Source organism: Cyrtonyx montezumae, unplaced genomic scaffold (assembly GCF_038088225.1).
Source record: "Cyrtonyx montezumae isolate F1298 unplaced genomic scaffold, pur_monq_1.0 scaffold_53, whole genome shotgun sequence".
In the NCBI taxonomy this organism is placed as follows: domain Eukaryota; kingdom Metazoa; phylum Chordata; class Aves; order Galliformes; family Odontophoridae; genus Cyrtonyx; species Cyrtonyx montezumae.
In genome coordinates this window covers 1194657-1207551 of record NW_027072060.1, presented here as the reverse complement: position 1 = coordinate 1207551, position 12895 = coordinate 1194657, and positions in this window count along the sequence as shown.

The window sequence follows — 12895 nt, the reverse complement described above, 5'->3', positions numbered from 1 at the left end:
GACGTGGAGTGGCGTGGAGTAGAGTGGAGAGGAGTGGAATGCAGTGGAGTGGAGTGGAGTGGAGTGGAGTGGAGTGGAGTGGAGTGGAGTGGAGTGGAGTGGAGTGGAGTGGAGTGGAGTGGAATGCAGTGGAATGCAGTGGAGAGGAGTGGAATGCAGTGCAGAGAAGTGGAATGCATTGCAGTGGAGTGGAGAGGAGTGGAGTGGAGTGGAGAGGAGTGGAATGCAGTGGAGTGTAGTGGAGTGGAGTGGAATGCAGTGGAATGCAGAGGAGTGCAGTGGAGTGGAGAGGAGTGGAGTGGAGTGGAGTGGAGTGGAGTGGAGTGGAGTGGAGTGGAGTGGAATGCAGTGGAATGCAGTGGAGTGGAGAGGAGTGGAGAGGAGTGGAATGCAGTGGTGTGGAGTGGAATGTTGTGCAGTGAAGTGGAGTGGAGTGGAATGCAGTGGAGTGGAGAGAAGTGGAATGCAGTGCAGTGGAGTGGAATGCAGTGCAGTGAAGTGGAGTGGAGTGGAATGCAGTGGAGTAGAGAGGAGTGGAGTGGAGTGGAGTGGATTGGAGTGGAGTGGAGTGGAGTGGAGTGTAGTGGAGTGGAGTGGAGTGGAGTGGAGTGGAGTGGAGTGGAGAGGAGTGGAATGCAGTGGAGTGGAGTGGAGTGGAGTGGAGTGGAGTGGAGTGGAGTGGAGTGGAGTGGAGTGGAGTGGAGTGGAGAGGAGTGGAATGCAGTGGTGTGGAGTGGAATGCTGTGCAGTGAAGTGGAGTGGTGTGGAATGCTGTGGAGTGGAGAGAAGTGGAATGCAGTGCAGTGGAGTGGAATGCAGTGCAGTGAAGTAAAGTGGAGTGGAATGCAGTGGAGTAGAGAGGAGTGGAGTGGAGTGGAGTGGAGTGGAGTGGAGTGGAGTGGAGTGGAGTGGAGTAGAGTGGAGAGGAGTTGAATGCAGTGGAGTGGAGTGGAGTGGAGTGGAGTGGAGTGGAGTGTTAATCAGTGGAATGCAGTGGAATGCACTGGAGTGCAGTGGAGAGGAGAGGAGAGGAGAGGAGTGGAGTGGAGTGGAGTGGAGTGGAGTGGAGTGGAGTGGAATGGAGTGGAGTGGAGTGGAGTGGAGTGGAGTGGAGTGGAGTGGAGTGGAGTGGAGTGGAGTAGAGTGGAGAGGAGTGGAATGCAATGCAGTGGAGTGGTATGCAATGCAGTGATGTGGAGTGGAGTGGAATGCAGTGGAGTGGAGAGGAGTGGAATGCAGTGGAGTGGAGAGGAGTGGAGTGGAGTGGAGTGGAGTGGAGAGGAGTGGAATGCAGTGGAGTGGAGTGGAGTGGAGTGGAGTGGAGTGGAGTGGAGTGGAGTGGAGTGGAGTGGAGTGGAATGCAGTGGAGGGCAGTGGAGTGGAAAGGAGTGGAGTATAGTGGAGTGGAGTGGAGTGGAGTGGAGTGGAGTGGAGTGGAGTGGAGTGGAGTGGAGTGGAGTGGAGTGGAGTGGAGTGGAGTGGAATGCAGTGGAGTGGAGTGGAGTGGAATGCTGTGCAGTGAAGTGGAGTGGAGTGGAATGTAGTGGAGAGGAGAAGAGTGGAATGCAGTGCAGTGGAGTGGAATGCAGTGGAGTGCAGTGGAGTGGAGAGGAGTGGAATGCAGTGGAGTGGAGTGGAGTGGAGTGGAGTGGAGTGGAGTGGAGTGGAGTGGAGTGGAGTGGAGAGGAGTGGAATGCAGTGCAGTGGAGTGGAATGCAGTGCAGTGAAGTGGAGTGGAATGTAGTGGAGTGGAGAAGAGTGGAATGCAGTGCAGTAGAGTGGAATGCAGTGCAGTGAAGTGGAGTGGAGTGGAATGCAATGGAGTGGAGTGGAGTGGAATGCAATGGAGTGGAGTGGAGTGGAGAGGAGTGGAATGCAGTGAAGTGGAGTGGAGTGGAGTGGAGTGGAGTGGAGTGGAGTGGAGTGGAGTGGAGTGGAGTGGAGTGGAGAGGAGTGGAATGCAGTGGAGTGGAGTGAAGTGGAGTGGAGTGGAGTGGAGTGGAGTGGAGTGGAGTGGAGTGGAGTTGAATGCAGTGGAGTGGTGTGGAGTGGAGTGGAGTGGAGTGGAGTGGAGTGGAGTGGAGTGGAGTGGAGTGGAGTGGAGTGGAGTGGAGTGGAGTTGAATGCAGTGGAGTGGTGTGGAGTGGAGTGGAGTGGAGTGGAGTGGAGTGGAGTGGAGTGGAGTGGAGTGGAGTGGAGTGGAGTGGAGTGGAGTGGAGTGAAGTGGAGTTGAGTGGAGTGGAATGCAGTGGTGTGGATTGGAATGCTGTGCAGTGAAGTGGAGTGGTGTGGAATGCTGTGGAGTGGAGAGAAGTGGAATGCAGTGCAGTGGAGTGGAATGCAGTGCAGTGAAGTGGAGTGGAGTGGAATGCAGTGGAGTGGAGTGGAGTGGAGTGGAGTGGAGTGGAGTGGAGTGGAGTGGAGTGGAGTGGAGTGGAGTGGAGAGGAGTGGAATGCAGTGGTGTGGAGTGGAATGTAGTGCAGTGAAGTGGAGTGGAGTGGAATGCTGTGGAGTGGAGAGGAGTGGAGTGGAGTGGAGTGGAGTGGAGTGGAGAGGAGTGGAATGCAGTGGTGTGGAGTGGAATGTAGTGCAGTGAAGTGGAGTGGAGTGGAATGCTGTGGAGTGGAGAGGAGTGGAATGCAGTGCAGTGGAGTGGAATGCAGTGCAGTGAAGTGGAGTGGAGTGGAATGCAGTGGAGTAGAGAGGAGTGGAGTGGAGTCGAGTGGAGTGGAGTGGAGTGGAGTGGAGTGGAGTGGAGTGGAGTGGAGTGGAGTGGAGTGTAGTGGAATGCAGTGGAGTGGAGTGGAGTGGAGTGGAGTGGAGTGGAGTGGAGTGGAGTGGAGTGGAGAGGAGTGGAATGCAGTGGTGTGGATTGGAATGCTGTGCAGTGAAGTGGAGTGGTGTGGAATTCTGTGGAGTGGAGAGAAGTGGAATGCAGTGCAGTGGAGTGCAATGCAGTGCAGTGAAGTGGAGTGGAGTGGAATGCAGTGGAGTAGAGAGGAGTGGAGTGGAGTGGAGTGGAGTGGAGTGGAGTGGAGTGGAGTGGAGTGGAGTGGAGTGGAGTCGAGAGGAGTGGAATGCAGTGGTGTGGAGTGGAATGTAGTGCAGTGAAGTGGAGTGGAGTGGAATGCTGTGGAGTGGAGAGGAGTGGAATGCAGTGCAGTGGAGTGGAATGCAGTGCAGTGAAGTGGAGTGGAATGCAGTGCAGTGAAGTGGAGTGGAGTGGAATGCAGTGGAGTAGAGAGGAGTGGAGTGGGAGTCGAGTGGAGTGGAGTGGAGTGGAGTGGAATGCTGTGGAGTGGAGAGGAGTGGAATGCAGGTGCTGTGGAGTGGAATGCAGTGCAGTGAAGTAGAGTGGAGGGGAGAGGAGTGGAGTGAAGTGGAGTTGAGTGGAGTGGAATGCAGTGGTGTGGATTGGAATGCTGTGCAGTGAAGTGGAGTGGTGTGGAATGCTGTGGAGTGGAGAGAAGTGGAATGCAGTGCAGTGGAGTGGAATGCAGTGCAGTGAAGTGGAGTGGAGTGGAATGCAGTGGAGTAGAGAGGAGTGGAGTGGAGTGGAGTGGAGTGGAGTGGAGTGGAGTGGAGTGGAGTGGAGTGGAGTGGAGTGGAGTCGAGAGGAGTGGAATGCAGTGGTGTGGAGTGGAATGTAGTGCAGTGAAGTGGAGTGGAGTGGAATGCTGTGGAGTGGAGAGGAGTGGAATGCAGTGCAGTGGAGTGGAATGCAGTGCAGTGAAGTGGAGTGGAATGCAGTGCAGTGAAGTGGAGTGGAGTGGAATGCAGTGGAGTAGAGAGGAGTGGAGTGGAGTCGAGTGGAGTGGAGTGGAGTGGAGTGGAATGCTGTGGAGTGGAGAGGAGTGGAATGCAGTGCTGTGGAGTGGAATGCAGTGCAGTGAAGTAGAGTGGAGTGGAGAGGAGTGGAGTGAAGTGGAGTTGAGTGGAGTGGAATGCAGTGGTGTGGATTGGAATGCTGTGCAGTGAAGTGGAGTGGTGTGGAATGCTGTGGAGTGGAGAGAAGTGGAATGCAGTGCAGTGGAGTGGAATGCAGTGCAGTGAAGTGGAGTGGAGTGGAATGCAGTGGAGTGGAGTGGAGTGGAGTGGAGTGGAGTGGAGTGGAGTGGAGTGGAGTGGAGAGGAGTGGAATGCAGTGGTGTGGAGTGGAATGTAGTGCAGTGAAGTGGAGTGGAGTGGAATGCTGTGGAGTGGAGAGGAGTGGAGTGGAGTGGAGTGGAGTGGAGTGGAGAGGAGTGGAATGCAGTGGTGTGGAGTGGAATGTAGTGCAGTGAAGTGGAGTGGAGTGGAATGCTGTGGAGTGGAGAGGAGTGGAATGCAGTGCAGTGGAGTGGAATGCAGTGCAGTGAAGTGGAGTGGAGTGGAATGCAGTGGAGTAGAGAGGAGTGGAGTGGAGTCGAGTGGAGTGGAGTGGAGTGGAGTGGAGTGGAGTGGAGTGGAGTGGAGTGGAGTGGAGTGGAGAGGAGTGGAGTGGCAGTGGAGTGGAGTGGAGTGGAGTGGAGTGGAGTGGAGTGGAGTGGAGTGGAGTGAGTGGAGTGGAGTGGAGAGGAGGAGTGGGAATGCAGTGGTGTGGATTGGAATGCTGGTGCAGTGAAGTGGAGTGGTGTGGAATTCTGTGGAGTGGAGAGAAGTGGAATGCAGTGCAGTGGAGTGCAATGCAGTGCAGTGAAGTGGAGTGGAGTGGAATGCAGTGGAGTAGAGAGGAGTGGAGTGGAGTGGAGTGGGAGTGGAGTGGAGTGGAGTGGAGTGGAGTGGAGTGGAGTGGAGTGGAGTGGAGTGGAGAGGAGTGGAATGCAGTGGTGTGGAGTGGAATGTTGTGCAGTGAAGTGGTGTGGAGTGGAATGCTGTGGAGTGGAGAGGAGTGGAATGCAGTGCAGTGGAGTGGAATGCAGTGCAGTGAAGTGGAGTGGAGTGGAATGCAGTGGAGTAGAGAGGAGTGGAGTGGAGTGGAGTGGAGTGGAGTGGAGTGGAGTGGAGTGGAGTGGAGTTGAGAGGAGTGGAATGCAGTGGAGTGGAGTGAGTGGAGTGGAGTGGAGGAGTGGAGTGGAGAGGAGTGGAATGCAGTGGTGTGGATTGGGATGCTGTGCAGTGAAGTGGAGTGGTGTGTGAATGCTGTGGAGTGGAGAGAAGTGGAATGCAGTGCAGTGGAGTGCAATGCAGTGCAGTGAAGTGGAGTGGAGTGGAATGCAGTGGAGTAGAGTGGAGTGGAGTAGAATGCAATGGAGTGGAGTGGAGTGGAGAGGAGTGGAATGCAGTGGAGTGGAGTGGAGTGGAGTGGAGTGGAGTGGAGTGGAGTGGAGTGGAGTGGAGTGGAGTGGAGTGTTAATCAGTGGAATGCAGTGGAATGCACTGGAGTGCAGTGGAGAGGAGAGGAGAGGAGAGGAGTGGAGTGGTGGAGTGGAGTGGAGTGGAGTGGAGTGGAGTGGAGTGGAGTGGAGTGGAGTGGAGTGGAGTGGAGTGGAGTGGAGAGGAGTGGAATGCAGTGGAGTGGAGTGGAGTGGAGTGGAGTGGAGTGGAGTGGAGTGGAGTGGAGTGGAGTGTTAATCAGTGGAATGCAGTGGAATGCACTGGAGTGCAGTGGAGAGGAGAGGAGAGGAGAGGAGAGGAGTGGAGTGGAGTGGAGTGGAGTGGAGTGGATGGAGTGGAGTGGAGTGGAGTGGAGTGGAGTGGAATGCAGTGGAGTGGAGAGGAGTGGAATGCAGTGGAGTGGAGAGGAGTGGAGTGGAGTGGAGTGGAGTGGAGAGGAGTGGAGTGGAGTGGAGTGGAGAGGAGTGGAATGCAATGCAGTGGAGTGGAATGCAGTGCAGTGATGTGGAGTGGAGTGGAATGCAGTGGAGTGGAGAGGAGTGGAATGCAGTGGAGTAGGAGAGGAGTGGGAGTGGAGTGGAGTGGAGTGGAGTGGAGTGGAGTGGAGTGAGTGGAGAGGAGAGGAGTGGAGTGGGAGTGGAGAGGAGAGGAGTGGAGTGGAGTGGAGTGGAGAGGAGTGGAATGCAATGCAGTGGAGTGGAATGCAGTGCAGTGATGTGGAGTGAGTGGAATGCAGTGGAGTGAGAGGAGTGGAATGCAGAGGAGTGGAGAGGAGTGGAGTGGAGTAGAGTGGAGTGGAGTGGAGTGGAGTGGAGTGGAGTGGAGTGGAGTGGAGTGGAGTGGAGTGGAGTGGAGTGGAGAGGAGTGGAATGCAGTGAAGTGGAGTGGAGTGGAATGCTGTGCAGTGAAGTGGAGTGGAGTGGAATTTAGTGGAGAGGAGAAGAGTGGAATGCAGTGCAGTGGAGTGGAATGCAGTGCAGTGAAGTGGAGTGGAGTGAATGCAATGGAGTGGAGTGGAGTGGAGTGGAGTGGAGTGGAGTGGAGTGGAGAGGAGTGGAATGCAATGCAGTGGAGTGGAATGCAGTGCAGTGATGTGGAGTGGAGTGGAATGCAGTGGAGTGGAGAGGAGTGGAATGCAGTGGAGAGGAGAGGAGTGGAGTGGAGTGGAGTGGAGTGGAGTGGAGTGGAGTGGAGTGGAGTGGAGTGGAGAGGAGTGGAGTGGAGTGGAGTGGAGAGGAGTGGAATGCAGTGCAGTGATGTGGAGTGGAGTGGAATGCAATGCAGTGGAGTGGAATGCAGTGCAGTGATGTGGAGTGGAGTGGAATGCAGTGGAGTGGAGAGGAGTGGAATGCAGTGGAGTGGAGAGGAGTGGAGTGGAGTGGAGTGGAGTGGAGTGGAGTGGAGTGGAGTGGAGTGGCGTGGAGTGGAGTGGAGTGGAGTGGAGAGGAGTGGAGTGGAGTGGAGTGGAGAGGAGTGGAATGCAATGCAGTGGAGTGGAATGCAGTGCAGTGATGTGGAGTGGAGTGGAATGCAGTGGAGTGGAGAGGAGTGGAATGCAGAGGAGTGGAGAGGAGTGGAGTGGAGTCGAGTGGAGTGGAGTGGAGTGGAGTGGAGTGGAGTGGAGTGGAGTGGAGTGGAGTGGAGTGGAGTGGAGTGGAGTGGAGAGGAGTGGAGTGGAGTGGAGTGGAGAGGAGTGGAATGCAATGCAGTGGAGTGGAATGCAATGCAGTGGAGTGGAATGCAGTGCAGTGATGTGGAGTGGAGTGGAATGCAGTGGAGTGGAGAGGAGTGGAATGCAGAGGAGTGGAGAGGAGTGGAGTGGAGTAGAGTGGAGTGGAGTGGAGTGGAGTGGAGTGGAGTAGAGTGGAGTGGAGTGGAGTGGAATGCAGTGGAGTGGAGAGGAGTGGAATGCAGTGGAGTGGAGAGGAGTGGAGTGGAGTGGAGTGGAGTGGAGTGGAGAGGAGTGGAGTGGAGTGGAGTGGAGTGGAGAGGAGTGGAATGCAATGCAGTGGAGTGGAATGCAGTGCAGTGATGTGGAGTCGAGTGGAATGCAGTGGAGTGGAGAGGAGTGGAAAGCAGAGGAGTGGAGAGGAGTGGAGTGGAGTAGAGTGGAGTGGAGTGGAGTGGAGTGGAGTGGAGAGGAGTGGAATGCAGTGGTGTGGAGTGGAATTTTGTGCAGTGAAGTGGAGTGGAGTGGAATGCTGTGGAGTGGAGAGGAGTGGAATGCAGTGCAGTGGAGTGGAATGCAGTGCAGTGAAGTGGAGTGGAGTGGAATGCAGTGGAGTGGAGTGGAGTGGAGTGGAGTGGAGTGGAGTGGAGTGGAGTGGAGTGGAGAGGAGTGGAATGCAGTGAAGTGGAGTGGAGTGGAATGCTGTGCAGTGAAGTGGAGTGGAGTGGAATTTAGTGGAGAGGAGAAGAGTGGAATGCAGTGCAGTGGAGTGGAATGCAGTGCAGTGAAGTGGAGTGGAGTGGAATGCAATGGAGTGGAGTGGAGTGGAGTGGAGAGGAGTGGAGTGGAGTGGAGAGGAGTGGAATGCAGTGGAGTGGAGTGGAGTGGAGTGGAGTGGAGTGGAGTGGAGTGGAGTGGAGTGGAGTGGAGAGGATTGGAATGCAGTGGTGTGGAGTGGAATTTTGTGCAGTGAAGTTGAGTGGAGTGGAATGCTGTGGAGTGGAGAGGAGTGGAATGCAATGCAGTGGAGTGGAATGCAGTGCAGTGAAGTGGAGTGGAGTAAAATGCAGTGGAGTAGAGAGGAGTAGAGTGGAGTGGAGTGGAGTGGAGTGGAGTGGAGTGGAGTGGAGTGGAGTGGAGTGGAGTGGAGTGGAGTGGAGTGGAGTGGAGTGGAGTTGAGTGGAGTGGAATGCAGTGGTGTGGATTGGAATGCTGTGCAGTGAAGTGGAGTGGATTGGAGTGGTGTGGATTGGAATGCTGTGCAGTGAAGTGGAGTGGTGTGGAATGCTGTGGAGTGGAGAGAAGTGGAATGCAGTGCAGTGGAGTGGAATCCAGTGCAGTGAAGGGGAGTGGAGTGGAATGCAGTGGAGTGGAGTGGAGTGGAGTGGAGTGGAGTGGAGTGGAGTGGAGTGGAGTGGAGTGGAGTGGAGAGGAGTGGAATGCAGTGGTGTGGAGTGGAATGTTGTGCAGTGAAGTGGAGTGGAGTGGAATGCTGTGGAGTGGAGAGGAGTGGAATGCAGTGCAGTGGAGTGGAATGCAGTGCAGTGAAGTGGAGTGGAGTGGAATGCAGTGGAGTAGAGAGGAGTGGAGTGGAGTGGAGTGGAGTGGAGTGGAGTGGAGTGGAGTGGAGTGGAGTGGAGTTGAGAGGAGTGGAATGCAGTGGAGTGGAGTGGAGTGGAGTGGAGTGGAGTGGAGTGGAGTGGAGTGGAGTGGAGTGGAGTGGAGAGGAGTGGAATGCAGTGGTGTGGATTGGAATGCTGTGCAGTGAAGTGGAGTGGTGTGGAATGCTGTGTAGTGGAGGGAAGTGGAATGCAGTGCAGTGGAGTGCAATGCAGTGCAGTGAAGTGGAGTGGAGTGGAATGCAGTGGAGTAGAGAGGAGTGGAGTGGAGTGGACTGGAGTGGAGTGGAGTAGAGTGGAGAGGAGTGGAATGCAGAGGAGTGGAGTGGAGTGGAGTGGAGTGGAGTGGAGTGGAGTGGAGTGGAGTGGAGTGGAGTGGAGTGGAGTGGAGAGGAGTGGAATGCAATGCAGTGGAGTGGAATGCAGTGCAGTGATGTGGAGTGGAGTGGAATGCAGTGGAGTGGAGAGGAGTGGAATGCAGTGGAGTGGAGAGGAGTGGAGTGGAGTGGAGTGGAGTGGAGTGGAGTGGAGTGGAGTGGAGTGGAGTGGAGAGGAGTGGAGTGGAGTGGAGTGGAGAGGAGTGGAATGCAATGCAGTGGAGTGGAATGCAGTGCAGTGATGTGGAGTGGAGTGGAATGCAGTGGAGTGGAGAGGAGTGGAATGCAGTGGAGTGGAGAGGAGTGGAGTGCAGTAGAGTGGAGTGGAGTGGAGTGGAGTGGAGTGGAGTGGAGAGGAGTGGAATGCAGTGAAGTGGAGTGGAGTGGAATGCTGTGCAGTGAAGTGGAGTGGAGTGGAATTTAGTGGAGAGGAGAAGAGTGGAATGCAGTGCAGTGGAGTGGAATGCAGTGCAGTGAAGTGGAGTGGAGTGGAATGCAATGGAGTGGAGTGGAGTGGAGAGGAGTGGAATGCAGGGGAGTGGAGTGGAGTGGAGTGGAGTGGAGTGGAGTGGAGTGGAGTGGAGTGGAGTGGAGTGGAATGCAGTGGAATGCTGGGAGTGGAGTGGAGTGGAGTGGAGAGGAGTGGAATGCAGTGCAGTGGAGTGGAATGCAGTGGAGTGACGTGGAGTGGAGTGGAGTGGAGTGGAGTGGAGTGGAGTGGAGTGGAGTGGAGTGGAGTGGAGTGGAGTGGAGAAGAGTGGAATGCAGTGCAGTGGAGTGGAATGCATTGCAGTGAAGTGGAGTAGAGTGGAATGCAATGGAGTGGATTTGAGTGGAGAGGAGTGGAATGCTGTGAAGTGGAGTGGAGTGGAATGCAATGGAGTGGAGTGGAGTGGAGAGGAGTGGAATGCAGTGAAGTGGAGTGGAGTGGAGTGGAGTGGAGTGGAGTGGAGTGGAGTGCAGTGAAGTGGAGTGGAGTGGAGTGGAGTGGAGTGCAGAGGAGTGGAATGCAGTGGAGTGGAGTGGAGTGAAGTGGAGTGGAGTGGAGTGGAGTGGAGTGGAGTGGAGTGGAGTTGAATGCAGTGGAGTGGTGTGGAGTGGAGTGGAGTGGAGTGGAGTGGACTGGAGTGGATTTGAATGCAGTGGAGTGGAGTGGAGTGGAGTGGAATGCAGTGGAGTGGAGAGGATTGGAATGCAGTGGAGAGGAGTGGAGAGGAGTGGAGTGGAGTGGAGTAGAGTGGAGTGGAGTGGAGTGGAGAGGAGAGGAGAGGAGAGGAATGGAGTGGAGAGGAGTGGAATGCAGTGAAGTGGAGTGGAGTGGAATGCTGTGCAGTGAAGTGGAGTGGAGTGGAATGTAGTGGAGAGGAGAAGAGTGTAATGCAGTGCAGTGGAGTGGAATGCAGTGCAGTGAAGTGGAGTGGAGTGGAATGCAATGGAGTGGAGTGGAGTGGAGAGGAGTGGAATGCAGTGGAGTGGAGTGGAGTGGAGTGGAGTGGAATGCAGTGGAATGCAGGGAGTCGAGTGGAGTGAAGTGGAGAGGAGTGGAATGCAGTGCAGTGGAGTGGAATGCAGTGGAGTGGAGTGGAGTGGAGGGGAGTGGAGTGGAGTGGAGTGGAGTGGAGTGGAGTGGAGTGGAGTGGAGTGGAGAAGAGTGGAGTGGAGAAGAGTGGAATGCAGTGCAGTGGAGTGGAATGCAGTGCAGTGAAGTGGAGTAGAGTGGAATGCAATGGAGTGGAGTTGAGTGGAGAGGAGTGGAATGCAGTGAAGTGGAGTGGAGTGGAATGCAATGGAGTGGAGTGGAGTGGAGAGGAGTGGAATGCAGTGAAGTCGAGTGGAGTGGAGTGGAGTGGAGTGGAGTGGAGTGGAATGCAGTGGAGTGGAGTGGAGTGGAGCGGAGTGGAGTGGAGTGGAGTGCAGTGGAGTGGAGTGGAGTGGAGTGGAGTGGAGTGGAGAGGAGTGGAATGCAGTGGAGTGGAGTGGAGTGAAGTGGAGTGGAGTGGAGTGGAGTGGAGTGGAGTGGAGTGGAGTGGAGTGGAGTGGAGTGGAGTGGAGTTGAATGCAGTGAAGTGGTGTGGAGTGGAGTGGAGTGGCGTGGAGTGGAGTGGAGTGGAGTGGAGTGGAGTGGAGTGGAGTGGAGTGGAATGCAGTGGAGTGGAGTGGACTGGAGTGGATTTGAATGCAGTGGAGTGGAGTGGAGTGGAGTGGAATGCAGTGGAGTGGAGAGGATTGGAATGCAGTGGAGAGGAGTGGAGAGGAGTGGAGTGGAGTGGAGTAGAGTGGAGTGGAGTGGAGTGGAGTGGAGTGGAATGGAGTGGAGAGGAGAGGAGAGGAATGGAGTGCTGTGGAGTGGAATGCAGTGCAGTGAAATGGAGTGGAGTGGAGTGGAGAGGAATGCAGAGGAGTGGAGTGGAGTGGAATGCAGTGAAGTGGAGTGGAGTGGAATGCAGAGGAGTAAAGTGGAGTGGAATGCAGTGGAGTGGAGTGGAGTGGAGTGGAGTGGAGTGGAGTTGAATGCAGTGGAGTTGAGTTGAGTGGAGTGGAATGCGGTGGACTGGAGAGGAGTGTAGTGGAGTGGAGTGGAGTGCAGTGGAGTGGTGTGGAGTGGATTTGAATGGAGTGGAGTGGAGTGGAGTGGAGTGGAGTGGAGTGGAGTGGAGTGGAGTGGAGTGGAGTGGTGTGGAGTGGAGTGGAGTGGAGTGGAGTGGAGTGGAGTGGAGTGGAGTGGAGTGGAGAGGAGTGGAGTTGAATGCAGTGGAGTGGAGTGGAGTGGAGTTGAGTGGAGTGGAGTGGAGTGGAGTGGAGAGGAGTGCAATGCAGTGCAGAGGAGTGGAATGCAGTGCAGAGGAGTGGAGTGGAGTGGAATGCAGTGGAGTGGAGAGGAGTGGAGCGGAGAGGTTTGGAGAGGATTTGAATGCAGTGGAGTGGAGTGGAGTGGAGTGGAATGCAGAGGAGTGGATTGGAGTGGAATGCAGTGGAGTGGAGTGGAGTGGAGTGGAGTGGAGTGGAGTGGAGTGGAGTGGAGTGGAGTGGAGAGGAGTGGAATGCAGTGCAGTGGAGTGGAATGCAGTGGAGTGGAGTGGAGTGGAGTGGAGTGGAGTGGAGAGGAGTGGATTTGAATGCAGTGGAATGCAGTGAAGTGGAGTGGAGTGGAATGCAGAGGAGTAAAGTGGAGTGGAATGCAGTGGAGTGGAGTGGAGTGGAGTGGAGTGGAGTGGAGTGGAGTGGAGTTGAATGCAGTGGAGTTGAGTGGAGTGGAGTGGAATGCGGTGGACTGGAGAGGAGTGTAGTGGAGTGGAGTGGAGTGCAGTGGAGTGGTGTGGAGTGGAGTGGAGTGGAGTGGAGTTGAGTGGAGTGGAGTGGAGAAGATTAGAATGGAGAGGAGTGGAGAGGAGTGGAGTGGAGAGGCGTGGAGTGGAGAGGAGTGGAGTGGCGTGGAGTGGCGCGGAGTGGAGTGGAGCGGATTAAAATGGAGAGGAGTGGAGTGGAGTGGCGTGGAGTGGAATGGAGTGGAGTGGAGTGGAGTTGAGTGGAGTGGAGTTAAGAGAAATGCAATGGAGCTGAGTGGAGTGGAGAGGAGTGGAGTGGAGTGGAGAGAAATGCAATGGAGCTGAGTGGAGTCGAGAGGAGTGGAGTGGAGTGGCGTGGAGTGGTGTGGAGTGTAGTGGAGCGGATTAGAATGGAGTGGAGTGGAGTGGAGTGGAGTGGAGTGGAGTGGAGTGGAGTGGAGTGGAGTGGAGTGGAGTGGAGTGGAGTGGAGTGGAATGCAGTGGAGTGGAGTAGAGTGGAATGCTGTGCAATGAAGTGGAGTGGAGTGGAATGTAGTGGAGTGGAGAAGAGTGGAATGCAGTGCAGTGGAGTGCAATGCAGTGCAGTGAAGTGGAGTGGAGTGGAATGCAATGGAGTGGAGTGGCGT